General features: G+C 46.9%; 1 protein-coding gene and 1 long non-coding RNA gene across 3 annotated transcripts in view; one reads left to right on the forward strand and one right to left on the reverse strand.

Annotated features, from left to right (window-relative positions):
* Positions 1–26,042, reverse strand: part of NDUFAF2 (NADH:ubiquinone oxidoreductase complex assembly factor 2) — a 142,323-nt gene that overhangs the window by 11,502 nt on the left and 104,779 nt on the right. The gene's annotated exons all lie outside the window — the stretch shown is intronic.
* Positions 6,228–25,797, forward strand: LOC112547650 (uncharacterized). Its single transcript, XR_003091428.2, has 3 exons — positions 6,228–13,557; positions 16,465–16,588; positions 23,355–25,797. It is a non-coding gene; the product is annotated as an uncharacterized LOC112547650 (long non-coding RNA).

The following is a 26,042-nucleotide window of genomic DNA, read 5'->3' on the forward strand; positions in this document are numbered from 1 at the left end:
AAGGCCTGTTTAATTTCAGTGGAGACGTTAGAGCTTGGGCTGGAGCCTGGACTCTAGGACTCTTCAAGGTGGGAGGGTCCCACAAATCAGGCAGCAGCCCAAGCCCACAGCGTTTACACTGAAATTAAACAGCTCATTAGTTCAAACCATGGGAGCCCAAGCCAGCGAAGCCTCTTCCGCAGGAGCTGGACAGGCAAGGGCCGCCTGCTCCTGGAGCGGCTTCACAACAGGCTCTGTAGTATAAAACTAAGCTTTATACTGCAGAGCCTGTAGTATGTGTAACTGCTCAGATTTTCAGCAGTTACACAGTTACTCTAATATACGATTTTTAAAATCCCTATTTCTCAGACTACCTTGATATTTTTGATGAGGTTTGAAGTTTGGTTGATAAAGGTGATAGTGGTGATATAATGCACTTTGACTTAATACCACATGCCACTGATTAAAAACAAGAATATATAATTAACATAGTACAGAAAAAATGGATCAGAAGCTTGCCAACTGATACTTTTTGAGACCTAATTGTAAACAGACTAACTGAGCATGTGTGTTTCTAGTGGAGTCCCTTCTTAGGCCTATCCTATTTATAATTTATGTCAATAACCTGTAGAAAAGAATAAAATCATCACTGATACTATCTGAAGAAAAGACAAACATTGGAGGATAGGTAAATAATAAAAGAGGACAGGTCACTTTTAATTTCACAATTACCAATTTCACAGTATTAATTTCACAATTGCCAAGTTTTTAGCTGAGGAGACAACTAAAATCTAGTAATGTGATGAAAACTTAACAGAGATGCACACTTTTAAAGTATTGCCAAACTGGTTACTTAAATGCATTTTCTGGTTTTACTAGTTGAACTTCAAGATGAAATAATAGGTCATTATGTTTCAAATCTGGGAGTGAGAGGAGTGTTCTGGTCAACAGCCAGCACCAAATGTTCTGACCCAAGTGATTCCTTCTAGCTCAACAACTGAACATTAATCCAACCATTCTTCTCTGGGAGCGGTAACTAAAAAGGCAAGTGAAGGGCTGTGTCAGTGCAGAGCACACACAGAGGACCAGTGAAGTTAGGAAGATAAATCTGGAATTTCTAAGATCAATTTAAACCAGACTGTGGTGACTCACGTAATGCTCTTGTATAAGATGTGCTGTCCAAGTATCACTGTCAACCTACAGTAAACATTTACCAAATCAATGTCAAATGTAATTTATTCAGATTTAATTTTACTGAAAACACTCTTTGATTAATTACAAGTATTAAAATATAGACAGTTTTGTTATTTGATTCATTTTTTTGAGCTTGTGTGTCCAGCATATTTCAGCAATCCTCTTTATATGAGGTGTGGCAAGTCTGAGCTAAGCCCCCGGGTCCTGTGCTTCCTGGCAGGTCTTTGCATGCACCTCAGAGGCTAGCAATGTCCCTACCACTGCCAAGAAGGCAAGTGTTCCACTCTTCAAGAGCCCTTTCCATCATCGGCCAGTCCAGGGTTTAGGAGGTCAGTCCCTCCGACAGTCCACTTCCCCAACTGGGCTACAGTTTCTGGAAGCCTACTCCAGGAACATAAACCCACATGCCCAACTCCCCATATAAGTGCCTTCCACCAGGCTTCTGCAGCCCCCTGCTCTTGGGCTGCCACAGGGGACAATACATAATGTGTCTTCTTCACTGGCTACAGCAAGGGTCGGCAACTTTTCAGAAGTGGAGTGCCAGGATGTAACTTATTTACTTCTGTCAAGGCAGTTCCCCACTCTTGCATTCATCATGCCAAAGTGGGGGCCCGCAAAACCACCCCACATCCTGATCTCTACAGGCTGTGTTACAAAACTCCCCCCCCCAAATCCTAATACACAAGATTTTGGGGAATCTGCTGCCACCATCAAGTGCTTTTGAACCCCCAAACAGGGGTGGACACTTGAAACCAACCCAAGAGCACCCCAAGCTCTTTTCTCCAAAGAGCTTGAAAAGAAAAGAGAAAATGCAAGCTGCAGTCTGTGGTCACTGTCCCCTAGTCAGAGGTAAGCAGATATCCACAGACAGATTTTCCAGGACACAGAAATGAACCAATACCAAATTAATTAAAAAAATAAATAACTTTTATTATTAAAACAATACCCCAATTACAAGCATAGTTGGAATGGCTAGATGGTAAGAGCCACCAATTAATATACAGGCAGTCCTCAAGTTACGCGGATCCGACTTATGTCGGATCCGCAGTTACGAACGGGGCCCTCCCTCTCCCTGGTCTCCAGCAGACCAGGGAGAGGAAGCAAAGCGGCGGAACACGTGGGCAGCGGACAACCCAGACGCGTCTGGGCTGTCAGCTGGCTGCGTGTTCCGCCGCTTTGCTCTGCTCCCCGTCCTGCTGGTCTGTAGATCAGGGGGATGGGGAGCAGAGCAGAGCAGAGCAAAGCCGCGGAGCCCGAGGGCAGCAGGATAGCCACTGCGCGTCTGAGCTGTCCCGCTGCCCCCGTGCTCCGCGGTTTTGCTCCGGACGCCTGTAGTACAGCAGCTGGGGCGCTGCCGGTTGGTCCCGTAGCCCCGCTCTGGGCGCCACTGGACCAACCCAGCAGCACCCCAGCTGCTCTGCCCCAGGTGTCCCCAAGTCAGCCGCTGCTGAAACGGACCAGTGGCTGACTACAGGAAGCCCCTGCCCCGGGCTTCCTGGAATCAGCTGCTGATCAGTTTCAGCAGCAGCTGACTTGGGGATGCCTGGGGTTCTTAAGTTGAATCTGTATGTAAGTCAGAACTGGCCTCCAGATTCAGCCGCTGTTGAAACTGATCAGTTTCAGCAGCGGCTGAATCTGGACGCCAGTTCCGACTTACATACAGATTCAACTTAAGAACAAACCTACAGTCCCCATCTTGTACGTAACCCGGGGACTGCCTGTACCCATAAAGGATTCCCTCATGGGCCAAAACTTAGTTGCAAAAGAAAGGAAAACCCATTTTTAACAGCACAGACATCAGATCCAAATTTCCAAACCAAAAACAATAAAACCTGATGGATTTATCTAGACTTTACCCTACTTATACATTATGAAGAGTCTTTTTCTTGGAGAGAGACATGTCTTCTGTCTCCCTCAGTATCTAGAGAGCCAACTGGCTCAGAGATAAAGGAGGGAAAACCCAAAAATTCCTGTGTCTGTTTGAAATACCTATCTGCATTTCTACTGGCTGACTGCTACCTGGCTAAGTACAGTTAACCCCTTAGTCCCCAGGCTACTGGCCATCCCTCATGACCATAACAACTTCTATTTATGAATCTGCATGCCGGAGGCAAGAGGGAGGAGAAGAGGACAGCGACAGGCTGGGTACCGGGACCATATTTTCTGAATCAGCTGCAGTTAGGAAGAACAGTTTAATTTAAATTATTGAACAGATTAAGAATTTTAACTTTCTGATGTTAGTTTATCAAGCTTTATTTAAAACGAAGTAAAATATTAATTTACGTCCAACACAAAAGGTTTTAATGTTTTCTTTATTTATGGCAGGAGTGGGGAAGAACCTTTTCCAGTTTGGGGGCCACTGACCCACAGAAAAATCAGTTAGGAACCACATAAGTGAGAAGCAAAAAAGCCCCTCCAAAATCCTCCAATGCTCACTGATGTGTTCCCCAATTGACACACCTCACTCCTCTGATGCTCCAGCCTCACGGGCTGAGGGGAAAAGGACAGGGAGGACTGAGGTTCAGGGTTTCTCATAGGGCACATTTATTTTACAAGGGTTCCAGAGGTAGGGGATTTTATGGATCCCCTTTGGGTCTGGGGTAGGGCCAAAAATGAGGGATTCAGTGTGCGAGACAAGGCTGCCAGTGAGAGAGAAAGGGGTGGGGTGTAGAAGGAAGAGAGGTTGTAAGGTCTGGGTGTGAAGTAGGGTGCAGAAGCAGGCTGGGAGTAGGGTGTCTGGCTAGGTGGAGGAAGCAGGAGCAAGGGAGGGTGCAGTGTATGACCAGGAGGGAGAGTGCCAGTACAGGGGGGGTAGGGTGTCTGGCCAGGAGGAAAGGTGCAGAAGTAAGCTGGGGGTGCAGGTGTGGGGTCTTGGTGTGGGGAAGGGAGTGAAGAAAATGTGGGGGTCTGGGCATGAGGGGAGATGCTTACCTGGCTTTGTGCCCCCTTGCAGTGGTGAAAGCCTCATGCATCACTGTGCTACGGGGTGGGGAAGGGGAGGGCGCACACACACACACACACACACACACACACACACACACACACACCCCTACCTTGCAGCAGAGAGCAGCAGACCAAGTGGCTCCATGCGCTGCTACTCCCCCAGTGGAGTGGGGAGGTGGAGGGGAGAAACAGCAGGAGTGCACTGAGTGTATCTGCCGAGACTGGGCACACCCCTTGCAGTGCCCCAGTCATGCTCCGCGCGGCCCCTCCTGGGGCTGAAGCAGCAGCTCCAAGGTGCTTAGGTCCAGGAATGGCTGTTGGGTTTTGCCTCAGACCCAGCCGTCCCTCCCCTCTCCTGCAGCGGCCACTGTAAGAACAAGCAGCCACCTGGAGATGGAGGAGGTGGTGTCGCGGCTGGACCAGGGCCCCATGCAGCACACAGTGGTGGAGCAGCTGCAGTGGATAGTGGGGGCTTGCTGGGACTCTAAAAATGCTCAAGACTCCAGAAACCACATGCCATCAGAAATCGCCCTGGCTGCCCACCAGCAAAGCGCCCAGGGGGAGGTAGGGAAGCTGTTGCTGCTGCGCCATGCTAGTGTAAGCCTGTCTCAGCCAGGAGAAGGGAAATGGCAGGGAGGCTCACATGCCCGTGAAAAATCAACTTGCGTGCCACTTACGGCATGCATGCCGTAGGTTGCCGATCCCTGGGCTAGAGTATTGAAGTGGAAAGCTTTTCTTCTTTTTTAAATTCCTCAAATTAACTAATTATTAAGCTAAACCAGCATTGTTTTAGAAGCGGTACTTTCATTTACAACCTAATCCAAACTCTAAACATATGAAGTAAAAAAATTATGCCTTTAACTATACTAACAGCACATGTTCTTAAAAGAGTAAAATTGAAGGTCATTCCCCTACAACGGAAACACAACTGAGTAGATGTCTTTCAGGATATTGCATTTGGTTATATGCTGTGAAAATGGTGCTTGACATTTTTGTGACCCTTTTAATGAGAGATGTGCTAATACTCTGATATGAATGGATAACAGCATGAACACTGCTATTAATTATGTCGAGGGGTATGACAAGTTTAACATGGAAGTACTAGGGATGTTAAATTTCCATTAGTCGATAAGGACTAGCACGTTCCACCTTTGAAATTTCAAAGACTGAAATACTGCATGGAGCCCAGGGCCAGTGGGGAGTCCCCTGCTGGCCCCAGACTCCATGTGGGCACTTCCGCTTTGAAATGTACAAGAGCCCCAGCAAGGACTTGTGTATATTTCAAAGTTGGAACACTGCCACTGCGCCCCTGCCTTCTCCCATGGAGCCGGGGGGAACTGGCTTTTAAGCTGGCTCCCCACAAGAACCACCTCTCCGCCCCCCCTCCCCCCGCTGACTCTTTCTGATAGAAGCAGCGGGGGGGAGGGATGGGGGGAGAAGCAACTAGTGTGTCGACTATCCAATAAGCTTTTGCTTATCGGATAGTCTACTAGTTGATTAGTCACTTACATCCCTACCTTGTACAGTTTTAAATGTATTGATGGTACACTTCAGGGCTGAGTAGAATAGGAACTAATTTTCTGTCTTGCAGGAACCCTAGTTTAAATCCAGTTTAGACCAAAGTGATTAACATTTTTTACTGAGTTATTATATTGCTATTTCATTCAGTCCCAAATAAAGTACAGTACATAACTGAGGTGCTCCAAGAACTTAATAGGGAACAAAACAACTGAATGGTCCTTACACCTCTCCTTACTCAGGGTCTGATGTAATCTGTACCAGCTCTTTTCCTGGCACTGCTTACATTCCTCTCTACTGTCTCAGCACACTGACTGGTGCACTAGGGCAAAACGGGTAAAACTAAGGCTTGGGGGCCGGATGTGGCCCCTGGCTTGCCAGGATCCGGCCCCCAAGGCTCCAGGCTTCCTCCCAGCATTGGGGAGCCTGTGCTGGAGCTCCAGCCCCTTTGCCTATCCTCCATGGGGCTGGAGCAGACAAAATCTATCTCCCTGCCTCCGGGCTCTGGTGAGTGAGGGGAATGTGGGGAGTGTCTCTCTCATTCTCAGTCAGGGACCACATCAGTGAGGGCTTGGTTGGTTGGTTGGTTGGTTGGTTGGTTGGTTGGTTGGTTGGTTTTTGCTTCTCTCTGTGCAGACCATTGGCCAATTTATAATCAAGTTGAGGAAACAGAAAATCAAGAAGCAAAAAATATGTAAAACCATGGCTTCTTCACTTTCTTCCCCTCTTTAGGAGGCATTATTATGGAAAGAGGCCACTGCTGTTTGATTAGTGCTTGCCAGCCTCAGAGCTACTCTAGGAACAGATTCCAATACCCCTACACATACTGAGCAGTAGATTACTACTCTGGTTAGTGCCATTGAAATCATGCTGACTCCCGCACTAAGGTGCAATGCAATCTGTGTATTGGAATCCAAATCTGACCAGGATTTCCAGTCTTATTAGTGATGTTGAGCAACGTCAGTGAAAAGTATATTTTTCTAAAGATCTTTGTCCTCTGGCTTTTGTACCACCATTTCCCAACACTTAAAACCCCACTTTGCAGCTTTTTGTGGTGTCAGTTAAAAACACCTAATTTTCTAAAATCCTGTTTCATATGCCAGCACAACCGTTTTTCAGAGAAAAATATACTAGGATCTCCATGGAGTAGTTTCCATTTAAAAACTTCTGAACTGAAGAATATGAAAGGAGACAGAAGCAAAAATAAAGTGTGTGATTCAAACAGTGTCAAATAAAGCATATTTCTAAATTGCATATCATTCTAATGAGGGAATTTGAATTCTATGTAAACTAATCCTCCTGACTGAAGTTGATTTTCATCAAACCACTTCTGAAATAAATAATATTTATGATCAAATAAAAAGAAAAGGCAGGTATGCATTGTGGTAACTAAACAGAATGTAATTTTCAGTGTAATTATTCTCTTTTGGGGGCAAAACAATCATTGAAACCTTATGCTTATTACTACTTACTGAAGTACATTTTTCCTCCCTTGACAAGAAGGCTGTCAAAACAGATAATTATGGAAATGCTAGGAATAGTTTGAAAGAAGACAGGAGCTGTCACAATTTTTTTTTTCTTTTTAACATTTCACCTTGTATCCAACTGTGCAATTCAGAAGCCATTTAGTTTTATTACTGAATATCAAGCATATAATGCATTAGAAATGAAAAGCAGCCATTTACCATGGCATTTTCTATTCCAAATCATTTACAGGCTTTTCACACTAGCTAAATAAAAAACACACACACCACACAAACCTACTTAATCTCTCATAAAATATTAACACACACACAAGTGTCAGAGTAACAGTAAGAGTGTAACAAATGAGAAAATTTAGGACATTTTGAGCTAAATCAATTTCCAACTATCCAGATTGAATCCCAGTAATGATGGATTGTCTGGGTGGCACTAGCTCACTGTAACACCCGGTATAAGATGGCAACTGGCACGAGGTAGCTCTACTATTCCTCTGCTATTGGAGAGGAATCAGAAAAAAAACCAGTTACTTTACTTTTAACTGTTGTTCTTCGAGATGTGTTGCTCATGTCCATTCAAATTAGGTGCACACGTGCCGCTTGCATGGATTCCAGAGCCTTTTTTCCCCAGCAGTATCCAGCAGGCAGCCCCCTAGAGTGGCACTAGTATATTGGTGCATAAATGTCCCTGCTGGCCCTCCCAACCCTCAGTTCCTTCTTGCCAAAGAACTCCAACGAAGGGGAGGCGGGAGGGTGGGGTGTCAAATGGACATGAGCAACACATCTCAAAAGAACAGTTACAGGTAAGTAACTGTTTTTTCTTCTTCAAGTGCTTGCTCGTGTGCATTCCAATTAGGTGACTCCCTACCAAAAACCATTGGAGGCGGGGTCGGAGACCAGTACAGGTTAAACTAAGACTGACTGTAACACTGCAGTGCCCAGAGCAGCATCCTAGCTTGCTGGGCATTTTCATAGTGCGCAGTGAACGTGTGCACTGACAACCATGTGGCTGCCCTGCAGATATCCAGTATGGGAACCTGCACCAGGAAGGCTACTGACGAAGTGTGCACACGAGTGGAGTGAGCCATGATGCGTGGCGGCACCTTACCCGCCAGGTCATAACATTCTCTAATAGAGGAAGTGATCCAAGATGACAAACACTGTGCTGACACTGGCATGCCCATCCTTTCCGTTATTGTAATAGAGCTGTGGTGATCTAAAACTCTCTTGTCTTATCTATGTAAAACGCCAGAGCATGCTTCACGTCCAGCGAGTGCAAGGCCCATTCCCTAGGGGTTGCATGGGGCTTTGGGAAGAACACAGGTTGGTAAATGTCCTGCCATATATGGAACATAGAGATGACATTAGGGAGGAAGGCCGGATAGGGTTGTAGTTGCACCCTGTCTGCTGAAAAGATTGTATAGGAAGGGTCAACTGTTAGTGCTCTCAACTCCGAAACCCTCCCAGCCGATGTGATCGCCACTATGAAGGCCACCTTGTACAACAGGTGCTTAAGGGAGCACGTAGCCAACGGTTCAAAGGGAGGGCACACAAGTCTAGTGAGCTCAAGACTGACGTCAACAGAGGCTTGCCTGACATGAGGGAACAGCCTGTTCACCCCTCCGAGGAACCTCTTGACCACTGGGTTCGCAAACACAGATCTGGTCCCTTCCCCTGGGTAAAAGGCTACTACAGCTGCTAGGTGTATCCTAAGGGAGGATGTAGAAAGGCCCATCTGTCTGAAGTGCAGGAGATAGTTGAGGATCACTGGGATGGGTGCCTGCAAAGGATGCACTCCCTTCTGTAACACCCATTCAGAAAAACGTCTCCACTTGGCCGAGTAAGCTGACCTAATGGAGGGCTTCCAACTTTCTAACAGGATCCTGCTAACCCCTTCTGAGAACGCTTGCTCTGCTTCCATCAGCCATGGATATACCATGCCGCCAAATGGACAGATGGCAGATTTGGGTGACATAGCTGTCCCGCCTCCAGGTCTTGGGTGATCAGATCTGGCATCATGAGTAGGACTATGGGTTCCCACTGTGTCATGTTGAGCTGGATAGGGAACCAGTATTGCCAGGGCCACTCTGGCACTATCAGAATGACCACGGCCTTCAGCCTCTTTATCCTGATGAGGACTTTGTGTATCGGGGAAGGCGGGAATACATAGAGAAGGACTGGGGACCAATCGGTCAATAACACATCCCCTCTGGACCCTGGTCCCTGCCCCTGTTAAAAACAGTAGTCCTGACACTTCCTATTCCTGTGAGAGGCAAAGAGGTCCATATGGGGATGACCACACCTCTGGAAGATCTCCTCCAGTACCTCACCCTTGAGGGACCACTTGTGTGTTGTGAAAATGTGGTTGAGCGTGTCAGCAAGGAGATTCCTGTACTCTGGTAGGTAGGCAGCCTATACAGAACTCCCAAAGGAGTAGGGCTTTGTGGCATAGGAGAGAGGAGTGAGCTCCACCCTGCCTGTTGATATAGAACGTTGCTGCCATATTGTCCATCAGGACCGAGACCACTTGGTGCCTTAGGCTGAACAGGAATACCAGGCAGGCCAGCCTGACCGCCCTGAGCTCCCCGACATTTATGTGGAGCTCCCGCTTCTTGGGGGACCACATTCCTTGGGTCCAACAGTCACACGGATGTGCTCCCCATCCTGTGTCCGACATGGTGACAAGCCGCATTGTTGGGCTCTAGCTCATGAAAGGGACTGCCGTACATACCACGTCCTCCCACATCCACCATTCAAGGGACTGGATGACCTCTTGGTGAACTGTGAGAATCGAATCATACAGAGCACGCACCTGACTGAACGCCTAGGCCAACCGAGCTTGTAGAGGTCTGAGCCTTAACCGGGCATGTCAAACCACGTAGATGCAAGCCACCATACGACCATGTAGTTTCATACAGTTCCTCACCATCGTGATCGTATGATGAGACCCATAGCTAGGAACCTGCTCTTGGGAAGAGAGGCCATGGCTATACTCAAGTAAAAGCAGGAATCTTCAAATTCTATTACTTGACTGGATACCAGGATAGATTTCTCCTTGTTTACTAGGAGACCCAGCCTGCGGAACAGACTTTGGATGAGGTCTATGTGTTGCAACAACACCTGTTCCTTCAATGAGCCCCGATGAACCAATTGTCCATATAGGGGAATACCTGAACTCTGTACCTCCTCAGGAAAGCAGATACAGCGGCCATACACTTTGTGAAAAGCCCTGATGCTGTGAAAAGCCCAAAAAGGGAGGACTGAAAACTGGAAGTATTCCTGCCCGACAGTAAACCTGAGAAACCACCTGTGGGCAGGCCTTATCAAAATGTGAAAATATGCGTCTTTCAAATCGAGGGCAGCATACCAGTCCCCTTTCTCCAGGGAGGGAATAATAGAGGCTAGTGTGACCGTCCTGAATCTTCCTTTGTTATTAAGGCATTCAGATTCCTTAGGTCCAAAATATGTCTGAGGCCTCCCTTTGACTTGAGGATAAGGAAGTAATGGGAATAAAACCCTTTTCCCTTGAAACCTTGAGGAACCCTTTCCACCGCATCCCGCTGCAGGAGTGAAAACACCTCTTGATTCAAAAGATGCTCGTGAGAGGGGACCCTAAAGAGGGATAGGTATGGTGGGTGGGAGGGTGGCAGGGAACGGAAGAGGACAGAATACCTCACTGCCACCAGGCTCAGAACTGAAGATATTAAGGACTAGTTGCTCCCCCCAGCCCTTACTGCTTCTATCAGATAGAGGTAGCAAAGGGGGGAGGAAAAGGAGGACACTTCAAAAGTGACACCATCGCATGGAGCTCAGGGTATGGGCTCCGTGTGGCGCTGCCACTTTGAAACACAATGATGGCATTTCAAAGGGGCTGTGACGCATGGATCCTGGGGTCATCTGGGGACTTCCTAGCTGACCCCAGGTTCCGTGTGCCATTTCCAAGAAACCTGGAGTCAGCTCGGGAGTCCTCAGCTGACTCTGGGATCCACAAAAATGTTGTATGGAATCCAGAGTCAGCGGGAAAATCCCCAGCTGACCTTGGGTTCGGCACAGCATTTCAAAATGGTAGTGCATGGAGCCCAGGATCAGCAGGGGACTCAGTCTCTCACTGACTCCAGGCTCCATGGGGTGCATTACCACTTTGAAATACACAAGAGTCCTCGGACTCTTGTGCATTTCCAAGTGGAAGCACCCACGTGGAGCCCAAAGTCCACGGGACTTCCCGCTGGCCCAAGGCTACACATGCATTTCCAATTTTGAAATGCACAACAGCCCCCATTGGAGCTCTTGTACATTTCAAAGGAGGAAAGCAGAAGTGCCTATTGACTTGTGAAACAGTATATCAAATTAATATAGAATCATAGAATACTAGGACTGGAAGGGACCTCAAGAGGTCAATGATTTCAGTCATCTGCCCTCATGGCAGGACCAAGTACTGTCTAGACCATCCCTGATTGACATTTATGTAACCTACTCTTAAGTATCTCCAGAGATAGAGATTCCACAACTTCCCTGGGCAATTTTTTCCAGTGTTTAACCACCCTGACAGTTAGGAACTTTTTCCTAACGTCCAACCTAAACCTCCCTTGCTGTACTTTAAGCCCATTGCTTCTTGTTCTATCCGCAGAGGCCAAGATGAACAAGTTTTCTCCCTCCTCCTTATGACACACTTTTAGACACCTGAAAACTGCTATCATGTCCCCCCTCAATCTTCTCTTTTCCAGACTAAACAAACCCAATTTTTTCATCCTTCCTTCACAGATCACGTTCTCTAGACCGTTAATCATTCTTGTTGCTCTTCTCCAGACCCTCTCCAATTTCTCCACATATTTCTTGAAATGCGGTGCCCAGAACTGGACACAATACTTCAACTAAGGCCTAACCAGCACAGAGTAGAGCGGAAGAATGACTTCTCGTATGTTGCTCACAACACACCTGTTAATGCATCCCAGAATCAAGTTTACTTTTTTTTTGCAACAGAATCATACTGTTGACTCATATTTAGCTTGTGGTCCACTATTACCTCTACATCTCTTTCTGCCATACTCCTTCCTAGACAGTCGCTTCCCATTCCGTATGTGTGAAACTGATAGTTCCTTCCTAAGTGGAGCACTTTGCATTTGTGTTTATTAAACTTCATCCTGTTTACCTAAGACCATTTCTTCAATTTGTCCAGATCATTTGGAATTATGACCCTATCCTCCAAAGCAGTTGCAACCCCTCCCAGCTTGGTATCATCTGCAAACTTAATAAGCGTACTTTCTATGCCAATATCTAAATCGTTGATGAAGATATTGAACAGAGCCGGTCCCAAAACAGACCCCTGCGGAATCCCACTTGTTATACCTTTCCAGCAGGATTGAGAACCATTAATAACTACTCTCTGAGTACGATTATCCAGCGAGTTATGCACCCACCTTATAGTAGCCCCATCTGAGTTGTATTTGCCTTGTTTATTTATAAGAATATCATGCAAGACTGTATCAATGCCTTACTACAGTCTAGGTATACCACATCCACCGCTTCTCCCTTATCCACAAGACTCGTTATCCTATCAAAGAAAGTTATCAGATTGGTTTGACAGGATTTGTTCTTTACAAATCCATGCTGGCTGTCCCTTCCACCTTACCACCTTCCAAGTATTTGCAGATGATTTCCTTAATTACTTGCTCCATTATCTTCCCTGGCACAGAAGTTAAACTAACTGGTCTCTAGTTTCCTGGGTTGTTCTTATTTCCCTTTTTATAAATGGACACTATATTTGCTCTTTTCCAGTCTTCTGGAATCTCTCCTGTCTCCCATGATTTTCCAGAGATGATAGCTATGATAGATTTGTAACATCCTTACTCTGAACTCATCTGTTGGTTGTAATGTGGGCCCAAGCCTGGTAAAAATGGGAAAGCCTGTCCCCAAAGGGGACGGGGAGAGGTCTAAAACCAGAACTGGTATTGTTTCCTCACGCATACCTTCTATACAAGGACTTGGGCTGCTGAGGTGGGGGCAGCCCACCTCTGCCCTCTGAGTCTGAGTGAGACCTGCACCTCCTATTACACCCACTGGCATTATTGCTGCCATTATTTCTAGGCTGGCATCTTGCTTGGCTGGACCTGTAGTCTTGGTAGGAGGCCCTCACATGCAGTCTAGGATTTTAGGACTGCCTTTGCAGGGCTGGGGTGTGAATTCCCAGAGACCTAAGGATGGCTCTGGGGTCCTTCAGACTATGTAGTCTGGCATCTGTGTGCTGTGAGAATAGCTCTGTCCCTTCAAACGGCAAGTCCTGCAGTGTATTCTGCACGTCAGGAGGTATACCAGAGCCCTGCAACCAGCCCCCCCGCCCACGCATCACAATGCCCATGGTCATTGTGTGTGCTGCCAAGTCCACTGCATCCAGCAACGCAGTACATGAGATGACCCTACTCTCCTCTGTCAGTACCGCAAACTTCTGGTAGGAGTCTTGAGACAGGCATTCTTTAAACTTGTCTACAGCCAACTAGGTGTTGTACGTAGCCTGCTGGTTGGCAATGTGCAGCTGAAGGCCTCCCGTAGCATACGCCTTCCTACCCAGAAGTTCCAGTTTTTTCGAGTCCCTGATCTTTGTGGTAGGCCCTGGTTGACCCTGCCTCTCCTTCTTCCTGTCTGCCTGCTTTACTAGAGAACTTGGGGCCAGGCGGGAGTATAAATGCTTATGCCTCATCTGGGGTACAAAATAACGCCTCTCAGCCCCTTTCTGGGTAGGCGGGATTGATGCTGATGTCTGCCACAAATTATTGGCAATTTTAGACACCATCTTATTAAGTGGCAATGCCAGCCTCGGTGGTGCATCTGCAGACAAAATGTCCACCATGGGACAGGAAACCTCACTAACAACCTTCGCCTGCACTCCCAGCCAGTGCCTCTTCGGGGGAGGATGACAAGGACTCCCTTATTTTGGGCTGGTCCTGGGGTGGCACTGCCACATTTGAGGTCAATAGGGACTGAGCCTAGTCCTGAGCTCCCAACCCCTCTCCCTCTGCCTGAGGATAATGGCGTGTCCCTCTATAGTCCAAGGCGGGGACTCTGGACAGGGGGGTTGCAGAAGGAATGTGACAACCGGGAATCCCTGGGCTGATGGCATTGGGCCTTACATTTGATGGTAGACCCAGAAGGGCCACTGTGGCTGCAGTGGAGGCAGCCACATCTGCCGGGCCTGGTACCCCAATGCTGGTATGGGGGCCACAAGTGGGAACAGTGCTGCAGGGAGGACCTGTGTGAAGAAGCACATGTTCACACCAATTCCACGTGCCGATGAAGGTGCAGGTGAAAGGTGCCAGGGCCACACCATTGACTCACATTTACCTCAGTGAATCTGAGCCGGAGGTACCGGGGGTGGAGTGGCCTGTGCTAGCTGGACAGGTGCACTATTATTCAGTGCCGTCAATGCCTTCCTTCTCCTAGTGCCGGCAGTTCCGGTGCTGAAGTGGTCAACTCTTCTGCAGACACTACCGACATCGACACTATCGTCGGTGCTGAGGATGTACCTAGTGCTGAGGCCAGATGGCTCATCTGCGTTGAGTGTCTGGCCTCCCGTGGCCCGGGGGAAGAGACCGGCGAGGTAGTGAGCTCTGTAAGCTCCCCCTCAGTGTCAAAGGTCTCAGGGGTCAATGGCCTGACCTCTTAGAGTCTCCTCTTTGGAACCAGATTCCTTGACTACACCCAGCTCAACCGATGCCTAGAGGGACCGGGAGCATCTAGGTGCCAAGGGAGCGAGCCTTCCAATGGGGCTCAGTCTCAGTGTCGCCTCCATGCCCCTGCTTCAGAGAAGATCTTCCTCTATGCTGCCTCCTCTTCTTTGGCACCAGAGAATAAGATCAGTGACTTGGTGCTGCAGTCTTCTGTGGTGCTGAGGTGTGCATGCCGGTGCCGTGGAGGATTAGTTCACCGCCACCGGTGCGCTCCTCACCACCACCAGTGTGCTCCTCACCGCTGGTGCCCTTTCCGACGCTGGCTGCAGCTCAGACACTATAAGGAGCAGCTTTAGTCAGGAATCACGTTCCCTCTTAGTGCGGGGCTTGAAACGTCTGCAGATTTTACAAGAGTCTGCAAGGTAGCCCTCCCCCAGACACTTTAGACAAGAGTCGTGGGGGGTTTCCGCAGGACATAGGCTTAGCACAAGTCGCACAAGGTTTGAAACCTTGCAGACCCGGCATCCCTCTCCCCCGGAGGGAAGAGATGAGCAATACAGTAATACTAACTGCTAAACTATTTACACTTCAAAACAAACTTGCTACAAAGGTAACTATATAGACACTGGGTACGATGTCGGAATGGTGAAGATGCTCCTGCTACCATCACAGGCGGTAAGAAGGAACTGAGGAAGGGGAGGACCAGCAGGGGTATTTATGCACCAATATGCGTGCACACCTAATTCAAATGCACATGAGCAAGCACTTGAAGAAGAAAGATAGGCTCAGAGATGAATCCTATTTTTCTGACACCATAGCTTGATGTGTATTCTCAAGAAACTCACTTGGTTTTTCCTATCATGCTGTACAGTGCAGTAGAAAGGGTCACAGGATTATTTTTATTTCCACTTTATAAATGAGGAAACAGAGAGGTTAAGTAACTTACTCAGAGCCACACGCCATACTTTAATAAACCATGTGGTGTCTACCACCATGAACAGTCTACTAGAACACATTACTGCCAACCAAACTAGCGAAGGTGAATTTGTGTGTCATTTGGGGGCAAAAATAAAAGGGCAATTAGTGTCAAAAGGTGTCAGAGGTGACATTTGGAATTTCCACAAAACCTCAGTGTAGGATGGTGTGGTTTGCAGAAAGAGTAGGAAGAAGAGACCAATAGTTTGTGATTCAGATCCTGACCTGGAGGAATAAGAATACAACCCCTGAGGTACAATGTTGCATTACAGAGAATTAGCAGTGGGCATACAAATCAATTATGACTCTTAAGGGCTGAAACCTTATTATCCATTGGACATCCAAATGGTATGAGGAAAGCCAGATGGTATCCTCTTTCTTTCAGACATTATGCCTAATTGAGAAGGTTCATAAACAAGTCAGCACTCTTGAGCCAGAATACTATTATAGGCTGCTTTATGAAAGACTTACATTAACATTAGACTTTGCCCTAGTAAATAGGTCATGATAGGAAGGCTGTTAGGTAGATTTATATTTTTGTTCTCTAAGATGGACCAGAAAGGGGTAAGGTTGATAGTCTATTCTGGCAGTGTAGTGAAGGAAGGACTAGTCAGTGATGGTTAGCGAAGAACACTTTTGCTCCCTTCCCCTATTTGCATTCAGTTCATTCTCTTACCCTCTCCTGAAAAATTTGGGTTTCCCTGGGCTTTTTTCAGGTGCATTTGGAATGAACTGTGCAAATCAGGGCAGCTGCTTCCATAGTACCAACTGGAATTGCAATAAGGCGATATGCTCAACCCAGGCTAAGTGCAGCATTTCAGAAGACATGACATTTATTTGGTGAGTATGAGTTATAGTAAGATAGGTTTCAACAGAACATAAGCCAAGCACTGACACCGACTACTACAGTAGGCAGTTCTGTGTCTGGATTTGGTCAGGCTCTCAGTTCCCAAGAAGTTCCAGACTAAGTAGTCCAGGCTAAAGGGCTAGTCTACCTGTGATTAAACTTGTCTCTGCAAAATGGGCACAGTGAAAATGAGGAATAAAAAAGTCCCAATTCCTTACTGAAATACCCATCCAATGCAACCAGACACCGCCTTAAGGAAGAAGTATATCAACCAAAAAGAAAGATTACTTAAGAGCAAAAAACCAAAAACAAACAGAAAACTGATCCAGAAAGGACATGGATGATGTAGAAAGATGTGAAGCTTGAGAAAAACACCACAAGCTTGAGTGATCGCCAAAGCATTCTGAGGTCTTAGCAGTTACTTATCTACTGCAGTCAAAAGGAAAATGAATTTAGAATGCAGGAAGCAGCCTGAAGAACTAACTGAGAGGTCCCTATAAGACTCCTATTGATGCCGCAGTGTCTAGGAACTTTCAGTTTTGGGTGCCTGGCAATACAATGGAAGCATGAGTCCATGAGTAAGACACTGAAGGATTTTTTGAATATATTTTTTTGTCCCTTCAGAATTAAGTCTAAAATCCAAACAGATAACTTATGGGGGTTGAAACATGAAGAGTGCTCAGCCTGGAGTAAATTTTATAGCCAAAAGGGAAACTGTAAGAATAAGGGGCTGTAACTGATAACAACATGCATGGCATTAATTACAGCATGGTTTACTAGTGGCACTATTTAAAAATTATGTCAAATAATGCCTTGAAAAAGAGATCACATAAATCATGAATGGACAACTAAAAGGAACTTCAAGAGACTGTCTAGTCTAGCCTTCGCATGCCAAGGCAAGATAAGTAAACAAATGTCCCTGACAAATATCTGTCTAATCTGTTCTTAAAATTCTTCAGTGATGAAGATTCTAAAACTTTCCTAGATAAAACTAAAACTTTCCTAGATAACCTGTTCTAGCACTTAACTATCCTAATAATTAATTTTTCCCTAATACATAAATCTCTGTTGCTACAAATTCGGCCCGTTACTTCTTTCCCCTACACTTAGTAGATGACAAGAACTGAAGAGAACTCTTATCATAATTACCCTTATCCCTATAGTACTGTTGTATTAATTTAGATGGACTATATGGGTTAAAGGTGTAAATATAATGCATTTATTGTTTAAAATTAACCACTGTTATACAAAGTTTAGTATAGAAAAATTGTTTAATAAAAAATAAAAAATGTTTGCCAAAATACTAAATAGAAAGAAAAGCAAAAAATTAAAGTATTTGAAATGTATAGTATTAAATAAGGCTTATTTTAACAATTATTTTTGAGTTTTTAGGAAAAAAACTCTCTTGTTTGACAGTTTTGAAGATATTAGAGATGATAACTGGTTTCTGGGCAGAAGAGAAAAAGTTAGTTGAGATGAAACAGTTAAAGTGTGATTTTGTTTTAGGTGGTGTTTGGGATTTAAATGGAACTGGGAAGTGGTGATATTAGCAAAGCTTAAGACTTTACTTCTTTGTTGATAAAACAAAATTTAATTGCTGCTATTCTATGTTTGTAAGATGTTTAAGCACAAATTAGCTTATTACTTTTTTGGTTCTACATCCTGCCTGAGTAAAGATGGAAAAAATTTCCCCCACCTTTACTGCTTTCCTGTACAGCTAAAGCTGTACGTTTATGCAAACCACGAAAACGGGGTGCAGTAGTGTTTACGCTTGCTTATGTGGAGGAAAAAACCAACATAACACTTCAGCCCTGATGCATTTTTTACTGAACTATATTGCTTCCTTTGCAAAATACCTTTTTGTTGCTTCCTTTTAAAACACTTTTGTATTCTGGAGCCATTTGCAAGACCTAAAGTGTTAAAAATGACAAATAAAACAATTAAAAGAAATACCAAAATGTTTGGTATTGAAAGTTGTTGGTGTGGTGGTCTGAGATTTAATTTACAGATAATGCAGTAGCATCTGTGAATTAAAATGACATTCTTTTAAGAAGAGGTCTCAAAGGGGGTAGCCAGGTTAATCTGTAATTTTAAAAAATGAGCCATCCTGTGGCACCTTAGAGACTAACCAAAATATATTGAGGATATATATAGAGGAGGTAAACCCCACTTCATCAGATGGATTGGAGTGGAAATAACAGAATCCAAGATATATATAACAGCAAAAGCAGATACCTGTCAGTTGTAGGATTCATGTTAATTAAATAGACTGGATGTGTCCTATTCATAGCTTTTGATGTGAAAATGAGACTGTCAAAGGCAGGGGAAAATGGCTTTGGAATGTGCCAAAGCAGTTAATATCTTAATTCATGCCCAGGTTCAGCAGTCTCTCTATTTAAGATGTCATTTTAGTGAAAAATGGTTAAGCAACTTGACCTTTCCAAATTTAGCACTTCATTTTTACTATTTTTGCTTTTGAAAAAATATTGGTATTGAACTGAAAATTACTAACTACAGAAAGTACAAACTTTAAAATAAAACAACAACAAATAATTTACTATTTTTAATAAATACCTGTATAAGTATTGTAAATCCTGCTTTTTAAAATAAAATTAATTTTTGCATGCCTGTTTTAAACAAAGCTTAACACATTAAGAATTTGTTAAAGGAACTTTTGTTTTAAACTAACTTTGAAAAAAATTCTTCTTTGCCTCACTGTGCTAGCTTCTGAATATGTATCCTTTTGGCCCCATGATGGGTGATTATTAATTTAGATGGAATATATGGCCAAAGGTGTTAACATTACTCTGTCACTGGCTAACATTAAACAGCTGGAAACAAGGTGCAGGGTTTCAGTATACAGCAGTGTTTCCCAATTGGTGCTCCGCGGAACCCTGGGGTTCCGCGGAGCAAAACGAGGGGTTCCACGAAGAGCCGGCGCTCCCCCGCCCCCTCTGAAAAAGAGAGAGAGAGAGAGCCGGCTAGCCAGCAGAGGCGTGGGCGGCGAGTTGTGTGGGCTTGTGGTGCCCATGCTCCCACAATATTTGGAGCTGGAGAGGGTCCCGACCCCTCCCCCACGCACGTGTCCTCCCTGCCCGGCCCCAGAGTGTCTCTCCCCCGTCCCTGCCGTGGGCAACCTTCCCTGAGCTCCCCCTGGCTGGCTGCTGCTGCCCTGCGCAGCACGCTCACACCAGTGGGTGGGGAGATGCCCGGGCGTGACATAACGTCACAGCCCGGGATTTTAAACTTGCTGGGCGCTGTGTTGCGCCGCATGGCTGAGTTGCGGCTTCGGAGTCCAGGGACAGAGCACAGACTCCGGCCCCACAAAGTTGAAGGCAGAAGGTACGGGAAGGGGAGGGGCTGGGGCTTGTGCAGAGGGAAAGGGGAAGGGCTGGGAGAGGAAGGTGCTTGTGCGGAGGCGGAGGGGAAGGGGAAGGCACCGAAGGGACAGGGTAGAGAAGAGACAAATGCCAGGAGGCCAAGCGCAGACAATGAGGAAAAGGGCAGGAGGAGAGGTGTCAGTGGGAGGGGGACAAGGTGATGCTGGAAGGGGAGAGGGTAAGGGCATTGGGGGCTAGAGGGGTGAGGGGAGGTGCTGGGAGAAGGCTTGAAGGAAAGGGTGGGCATGAGGAAGGCTGGGATGGAGCAAGTCATGTGAGAGGGCACAGGGACATGAGGGGAATGGGGGCAGAAGGTGGTGAGGGGTGGGGCATCAGGGAAAAATGGAGCAAAGGGGGCAGGGGAAGTGAGGGAAGGGAGAGGCATCAGGAGGGTGCAGGGGTAAGAGAAGGTGCAGGTGCCAGGGGATTCTGGGCAGACACCTGCCCAGTGGAGGGACCACCATCAGAGGAGAGACGCAGGGCAGGTTTGTAGAGGGAGGTGTTAGAAGAGGGGATGAGGAGGGGTAGCTCACATGATCAGAGTGGGGCCACTGGAGAAGTGGGCACAGGGAGGAGAGAATGGCTGGTGGAGGGGGGCAGGTTGCAGGAGGGCTGAGGACAGTGAGAAGAGCAGGAGTCAGGACAGCAGAGGAGGATGAGGAGTCCGGGGGGCAGCAAGCACCAGGGGAGCTGACATGGCAGCAGAGGGAAAAGGTAGAGGTTTAAAAATATTTATTAATAACTTGGGTGGCACATCCAAACAAGCCACATGAACTCAATACTGGTGCACAACACAAAATTCATTTTGCTCATGTGAGGAAACTCTTAGGCTATGTCTACACTGGTTGTTTCTTGTGCAAGAACATCTTGCACAAGTGTTTTTGTGCAAGAACACATCCACTCTTCCATGTGCGAGCTGTGCTTTTGCACAAGAGCATCTATGGCAATGTGGACACTCTCTCGCCCAAGAAAGCTCCGATGGCCATTTTAGCCATAGAGCTTTCTTGCTCAAGAAATTCATGTTGCCTGTCTACACTGGCCTCTTGCGCAAGAATAGTTGCTCAAAAGGGCTTATTCCTGAGTAGGAGCATCGTAGTTCTTGCAGAAGAAGCCCTGATTTCATACATGAGAACGTTAGTGTACTTGCGCAAGAACACACGGCCAGTGTAGACAGGCAGCAAATTTTTGCACAAGAGCGGCCGCTTTGGCGCAAGATCGTGCCAGTGTAGACACAGCCAAGGGGAAGGAGGAAGGCAGGGGTAGGGAATCAGCACTGGCTCAGCATGTCTACATGGTTTGGGGGAAGGTGCAGGGAAACTGAGCTCAGCTGCGTTGCAGAGTGGGGAGAGAGGTGTGTGTGTGTGTGTGTGTGTGTGTGTGTGTGCGCGCGCGCGCTCAGTTTGACTGCAGGAGGAGGGAGGTGACGGGAACCAGGCCTAGACTCAAGGGGGGGGAGGGAGGGACAGGGAGTTGGCTCTTGGCTCAGCAGTTTTGTGGGGTTTGGAGGAGGTGAAGGGAAACGGGGATCAGCTGTGCTGTGGGGGAGGCATGCAGTGAACCAGCTGGGCTGAGGTGGATGGGGGAGGGCATACAGAACAGACAGGCAGCTCAGCTGGGCTGTGAAGGGCTGCAGGGAACTATTGCTGCACTCCCTTGGATTGTGAGGGATGGTTTTGGGGGAAGTGCAGGGAACCAGCAGGGGTGGGCAGCTTAGTTCAGTTGCAGGGGATAGAGGTGCAAAGAAGCCTAGTGGGGAAGGGGGGGGGACCAGGAGCCCTGAAATGACCTCCCTTGGTCCAAAAATTCCTCATCTGGGACCAGTCAGGTCCAGAGGGTGCCAGATCAGGGAGGTCCAACTCCTACCCAAGTCCCCTCCTCACACCCTCCCTCGTAGCCAGACACCCTACATCCAGCCTGTTTCAGCACCCTACCTATCTGGTCTGCACACTACCCAGACCTTGTCCCCTTCCCCCCCCCCCCCAGCTCCCTCCCAGATCCTGCACCCCATCCCTATCCCACTCCTTGGCAGCCCTGCCATCCACCCTAGCACTGCCCTGGCCCCAGCACCTTGCCTCACACCCCAGGACTCAGCACCACCCTGGCCCTGGCTCTGGCTCTGGCCCCAGCCCCAGCACCCTGTCATCCACGCTAGCACCCAGCAGCACCCTGTTCCTTGTCCCAGCACCCTGCCAGTCACCCTAGTGCCCAGCAGGACCATGTCCCTGACCCCAGCACCCTGCCACCTGCCTGTCCCAGCACCTTGCCCCAGCACCCTGCCACCTGAGCCAGCATCCTTCCACCCAGCAGCACCCTCTCCCCAGCCCCAGCACCCACTAGCACTCTATCCCCTACCCCCACCAGCACATTTGGGACCACATTAGTGAGGCTTGGGGTTTTTTGGAGGAGCTCTTTTTTGTTTTTTTTTTGCATCTCACTTGTGTGGCAACTGACTTTTCTGTGGGTCAGTGACCTTTGACTCAAAACAGGTTTCTCACCCCTCTCGAATATAAAGACAATGCTAAAACCTTTTGAATTTGACATAATATTTTATTTAAAAATGAAGCCAGGCCAACAAGCCCCCAATTGGGACCAAACCACCATTTCACTACAGCATCATAACACTCCTGCACCACCTGACTCCAAATCTGAGCCTATCATACACTGGAACCCCCTGTCCTGAGCCTCTTACATCCCCACACTCCTGCATCCCCACATCCTCAATCTTCTGCCACAACATTCCTCCACCATCCACACATCACAAATCTGTGTCCTGATCCCACCATACTCACAAACTTCTTGCCCTGAGTCCCTCACATATCCAGCCCAAACTCCTGCACCCTCACATCCACAAGCCCTGGCTTGCTCAGCACCCCAACCTTCCACTTGAACCCAACACTCCCCAGCCTAGAGCCCCCTCCCTGAGTCAACAGCCCCTTCTCCTGCATCTAAATTCCCTCCCAGAGCTTGTACTTCTCACCCCTTCCCACACCCAAATCCCTCATTCCCACCCCACCCCTCACTCTCACTAGGTTAAGACAGGTATAAGGGCAGGGGATAGCAAGTGATGGAGAGGAGGGGAACAGAGCGGCTGAGGCCCCATAGAAGGGAGATGGGGGGGGGGGGGGCCTTGGGGAAGGAATGTGAATTTCATGAACTGGTGGGTCCCTTTCTCCTCCCCCACCCCCTTTTTTTTTTTGCTTGACAAACCTAGGGGTTCCTTGAAATTTTGAAAAGCTGAAAAGGGTTCCTCAGCCAAATAAAATTGGGAAACACTGCTATAGCCATAGGAGGCCAGATAGTTAGATGGTAAAAGTTGATGTATATCTGCTGAGGATATGGTCCTAAGTGTCTATCTAAATGAAGCATCTTATTACTATAGGATCACTGTATGCTGAACATCCAATTACTTTGGAAATGAATGCAGACCAAGCTGTGTTTTATCACCAACCTTATAAAAGAGCTAAGAAGATCTGGCATATTTCAAGTTGGAATAAAATCAAAAGGCAACCAACTGTGGCTCAGCCTCCCAGACAGTAATTTTGTGAACCCTAGACTCTGGGGTTCCATTACTAGTTTGATTAGACATAATTGACAGGACAAAAATGTTCTTGGATTTTGACTTGCCAAGCAAGCAGGGTGTTGTTCTACGTAATTGTCCTTTTTATTCCCCTATTCCCTTTCCTGGAGAATTCTAAGTATGTGAAGTACCTTCAAGTTGAACTAGTAGTTGCCCAATGGAAGGATTCCATTATAAGAAAAACTAAATCTAATGACAACACCAAATGATGAAAATCAAGTTAAATTCCCACAAGAGGCTGAGTTAAAGCATTATGATGGAAATCTGTTGAACACATGCTGACAGAAGTAAAGGGAGAGCTGAAGAATGAAAAGAAAAAAAGACATGCTTTGTGCTATAAAATGTGTATCACGTTTGAACAAGGTTCTGAATACAGCTAGGTGACTAGATACAGACCCAGGGTTAGTGATAAGTATTGAGCTGGGAAAATTATATTTAGCAGCACATCAGTAACTAATTAAATACAGATGGGATGCTGAATGCTATTTTTGCTGAGCTGTGCTGACCACAAAGCTGTGGTCAGCATCATGTCACCTAACTGTTGTTCACAGCCACCTCAAGTAAATTTTTGCTGGACAGACAAAGTCTAAGATGAAAGATAAAATGAGACAGGAGGCCAATTGGGCAGAATGGCGATGAGGCAATGGAGAGAAAGGACAATGTGTGTTAGAGTTGGGGCAGGGTGAGAAAAAGGCACCAGTAAGGAGCTAAAGAGAAGGACAATGGTTACAACCTGCAGGGATTCACCAGGGTACATCTGTTTTCTAGCAAAACAGCATAGGTAGAGCTCCAGTTCTTAATGCTTCAGGAAGTGTAATGTTTGTGTTGTGTTGTTATGCTGCAGAATCACTAAGTGATATGACAGTACAATGCTACAAAGTCAAGAAACCCAAAATGTGTGTTCTAAAGCCTGTGAGAGTGTGTAGATACACTCACTCTAGAAGAAAGACGTGAGAAACATAAGGACATTTGTTACACAACAGTTTCAATACGGTCACAAATATTCCTCAGTTCCGTAGCTGTCAAAGAGCAGGTTACCATATCAACATTATTGTCAAAAGAGACTATAATACAGAATACAAACCAGCAAAGGTATCTAGGGATGACTGTAGTTAAAACAGTAAAAATATCAGTACAATAAGGGAAAACAGAAAAATCTCAAAATTATTTCTATAGTGTGTGCATGTGTACAGAATACACAATGTGTTGTGGTATAAAAACTATCAGGGCAAGAGGTTTATGTACATTATCCCTCCTGAGTGCTGAAAAATATCGTTACCCCACACAAGGATATATTTTGCATATGTGGTACATATTACAATAATGTTATTTTCAGGCTGAGAGATTTCAAGGTGTGTGTTAGCTTCCGTTATTACATAAGGGGAAAAACTACCATACGGATTAGTGTCAATAAAAAATTACTTTTTGGCAGAGGTGAAAGTAAGGCAGTGCACCCTAGTGTGCCATTCTAGCAAGAACCAGCTGGGGTGCGCTGCTGTATGCACACGTGGTGCAGCTTGTGGAAGCCCCAGCAAGCTGAGACAGGCAAATGTGAAAGGAACCAGCTGGGGGCAAGCTACAGGGGAGGGCACTATGCTAGAGAGGAGGGAGAGCGCTCCCAGCCAGGCTTCCGGTATGTCTGCACCTGTCCTGTTGCCCCTCTCTCACTGGATGCCAGGTAGCAAACGTGCAGGCTGTGGTGTGCACTGCTGCCAGCAGCCCCCAGAGAGAAGCCAGAGAATGGAATGGCAGACTAGGAGGCTCTCGCACAGCTGCTGATTTCTCTGTAGCAGTGCCCCCACACAGCTGGCCCATAGCTCTCTTGTGGCAACACAGCGAACAGGAGCAGCAAGGCAGGAACTTGTCTACCAACCAGGTAACAGTAACCTGGTGATGACTGGGACTGCCCCAGCCCTGTTTCTCACCCCTGCGCACACACAGCTCCCTGCCCTGAGCCATCCCCCACAATACCAGCCCCTGCCCTGACTCCTACACCTCCTTGCACACCAACCCTCTGCTCTGAGTCTCACACCTATCAAACCTTACTTCTGCACCCCGCACTTTCTCAGCCTCTCACTCTGAGCCTCCTCCAACACTCAGTCCCCTGCTGACTCCTGCACCCCTCCACACATCCCAACCCCTTGCCCTGAGCCCCTAACACTCCCAACCCTGACTCCTACCTCCCACATCCCCAGTCTCCTCCTGACTCCTGCACCCCCTACACACACCCCAACCCTCTGACTTGAGCCCCCCACATCCACCCATACTTATATTTCTTACACGTACTGTCATACCACAACCCCTACCCCAAGACCTTCCCCAAAGGGAGTTGTGATAGGACAGCACCTATAAGAAATTGAAGTTACTTTCACCCCTGCTTTTCATAGTCCCAGTTTATAATTTCTTCAGAGTGACTAGAAAGGGAGGGGCATGAGCAAAGATGTACCTTTTGCACAAACATTTTTGTTTTAAGGTTCTCAACTGCCTCTG

The sequence above is a fragment of the Pelodiscus sinensis genome, chromosome 6, assembly GCF_049634645.1.
Source record: "Pelodiscus sinensis isolate JC-2024 chromosome 6, ASM4963464v1, whole genome shotgun sequence".
Taxonomy (NCBI): domain Eukaryota; kingdom Metazoa; phylum Chordata; order Testudines; family Trionychidae; genus Pelodiscus; species Pelodiscus sinensis.